Source organism: Macaca thibetana, chromosome X, assembly GCF_024542745.1.
Source record: "Macaca thibetana thibetana isolate TM-01 chromosome X, ASM2454274v1, whole genome shotgun sequence".
Lineage (NCBI taxonomy): Eukaryota > Metazoa > Chordata > Mammalia > Primates > Cercopithecidae > Macaca > Macaca thibetana.
In genome coordinates, this window is record NC_065598.1 from 150,611,684 (window position 1) to 150,614,633 (window position 2,950).

The 2,950-nt window shown below is 51.7% G+C and overlaps 1 pseudogene; it reads left to right on the forward strand.

The window, feature by feature from the left end:
* The first annotated feature begins 709 nt into the window (after positions 1 to 709).
* On the forward strand, positions 710 to 1,206 carry LOC126946171 (60S ribosomal protein L23a-like; annotated as a pseudogene).
* The last annotated feature ends 1,744 nt before the right edge of the window (positions 1,207 to 2,950 follow it).

Sequence of the window (2,950 nt, forward strand, 5' to 3'; positions counted from 1 at the left end):
CTGTTTACAAAAGCATAATCTACTAAAATTGTTGTGAGTTAGAGTTAGCTTGAGAGTGGCCAGGTGTGGTGTGTAATCCCAGCACTTTGGGAGTCCGAGATGGGCAGATCATGAGGTCAGGAGATCAAGACCATCCTGGCTAACATGGTGAAACCCCATCTCTACTAAAAAATACAAGAAATTAGCTGGCATGGTGGTGGGCACCTGTAGTTCCAGCTACTCGGGAGGCTGAGGCAGGAGAATGGCGTGAATCCAGGAGGCGGAGCTTGCAGTGAGCCGAGATCGCACCACTGCACTCCAGCCTGGGTGACAGAGCGAGACTCCGTCTCAAAAAAAAAACAAAAAACAAAAACAAGAGTTAACTTAAGAGAAAGAGATTTCTTTTTTTTTCTTTCTTTTTTGAGACTGAGTGTTGCTCCGTCTCAATTTCTCAGTGTGGTAGGCAAAAACATGTTTATTAACAGGCCAAAATATCTAGTTTCTCTGTAAAAATAAGAAGCCAAAACTATATAAACTTGAATTACTTATGTTCAGTAATTAATGTTTTAGTATTGTATCTTATTTATAAATGATGTAGATATTTAATGGAAATATTTTACTTAGCTTAACTTTAAGGTTAAAAATTACCAAAAGTATTTTGGAAACTACTATTAGGCAGATTTACTGTAAAAAACTTATTATTGTAATAATGTTTTTCACTTTTCACAAGATGGCACCAAAAATGACGGAAACTCCTGCCCCTCCTAAAGCCCAAGCCAAAGCAAAGGCTTTAAAGGCCAAGAAGGCAGTGTTGAAATGTGTTCACAGCCTCCCAAAAAAAGAAGATTTGCACCTCACCCACCTTCCAACATCCCAAGACACTGCGACTGCGGAGGCAGCCCAGATATCCTGGGAAGAGCGCCCCCCCCCCGGAGAAACAAGCTTGACCATCATGCTATCATCAAGTTTCCACTGACCACTGAGTCAGCCATGAAGAAGATAGAAGACAACAACATGCTTGTGTTCACTGTCAATGTTAAAGCCAACAAGCACCGGATCAAACAGACTGTGAAGAAGCTCTGGGACGTGGATGTGGCCACAGTCAACGTCCTGATTCGGCCTGATGGAAAGAAGAAGGCATATGTTCGACTGGCTCCTGATTACGATGCTTTGGATGTTGCCAACAAACTTGGGATCATCTAAACTGAGTCCAGCTAGCTGATTCTAAATAGATGTATATCTTTTCACTCTAAAAAAAAGGAAATAATGTTTTTCATAAGAATGACAACTTAAAATCTTAAAGCTTATAGATTTGATTCTAATTATCTAGTAAGTATAATATTAGCTTCTTGCAAGCACTCAAGCAGAATAGAAACTTGTTCGTTGGCCGGGCAGGGGGCCTACCATGAGTATACTGTGAGCAAGAGGACCCTGCAGTGTCCTTAGCTGCCAGCAGGTGGCGCACGGGCACCACACCATGAGCAAGAGGACCCTGCAGTGTCCTGATCGGCAGCAGGGGGCGTGCTGCCACCACACTGTGAGCAAGAGGATCCTGTAGTACCCCCAGCGGCCAGAAGGGGGCGTGCCCCCACTACAAGGCAAGCAAGAGGGCCAGGCAGTGTCCCCATCTGCCAGCTGGGGAGCCAGCCGCCACTTCACTTGGAGCAAGAGGGCCGGGCAGTGTCCCCAGCTGCCAGCATCGGGAGTGCTGCCACTACACTGTGAGCAAGAGAGCCTTGCAATATCCCCAACTGCCAGCAGGCGGCGTGCCCTCACCATACTGCAAGAGGGCCCTGCGAGGCGCTGGCCACCACTGTAAGAAAGAGGGCCCTGCAGTTGCTCTAGTCGCCAGCAGGGGGCGTACTGGCACAGCACCGCGAGCAAGAGGGTCCTGTAGTGCGCGGCTGCAAGCAGGGGGCACCAGAGCCGGGCTTTTCAGATTACTGATGTTTCTGCCTGTCTGTGCGCCGCTCCCCTCGCGGTGTGCATCTCTGCGCCTGCACCGCGCCCCTTCAGGCCCACGCGGCGTGCGTCTCTGCGCCTGCGCGGCGACCCTCCACCCCCACAGCGCGGGCCTGCGACTCTGCGCTTGCGCGGCGCCGGCCTGCGACTCTGCGCCTGCAAGCCGGCCTGCCCCGTGCCTGGCACGCGGCTCTGCACCAGCGCCAGTGTTGTACCTTTGTGAGGGCGGAGCTGCATTCTCCTCAGCCCAGACACTGAGAGCATCGCGAGGGCGGAGCTGTGTTCTCCTCTGCACAGACCTCGGGGGTACCGTGAAGTGGGAGCAGCGTTCTACTCTGCCCAGACTCTGGCGTGGGGAGCCCCACGAGGGCGGAGCTGCCTTGTGCTCAGCACAGACGTTGGCGGCTCCGCCTCGCTTTGGGACAACTCGGGGCCGCATCCACAGTGAATAAAATACTTCCTGTTTCTAGCCCTGAATAACGAAGGTCAGAGACTACTTAGAATGGTTCAGTGTGGAAAATGGGAAACCGAAATCCCCTCTGAATCCTGTGCACAGAGGTTCTCTCCACCCAAGGGTTAGGGTTAGGATTTTAGGGTTAGGGTTTTAGGGTTAGGGCGAGGGCGAGCGGTAGAGGGTTAGAGGGTTAGGGTTGTGAGGGTTAGGGTTAGGGGTTAGGGTCAGGGTTTGGAGTCAGGGTCGGGTTAGGGGCTAGGGTTGGGGGTTAGGGTCAGGGTTTAGGGTTAGGTTTAGGGTTTAGGGTCGGGGTCAGAGTCAGGGTCAGGGTTAGGGTTAAGGTTTAGGGCTAGGGCTAGGTTTAGGGCTTAGGGTTGGGGTTAAGGTTCGGGTTAGGGGTTGGGGTTAGGGGTGAGGGTGAGGGTTAGGGTCAGGCTTAGAGGGTAGGGTCAGGGTTAGGGGTCAGGGTCGGTTTCAGGGTTGGCATCAAGGTTAGGGTTAGGGGTTAGGGTTTAGCGTTGGGGTAGGGTTAGGGTTGGGTTAGCGGTAGGGTTA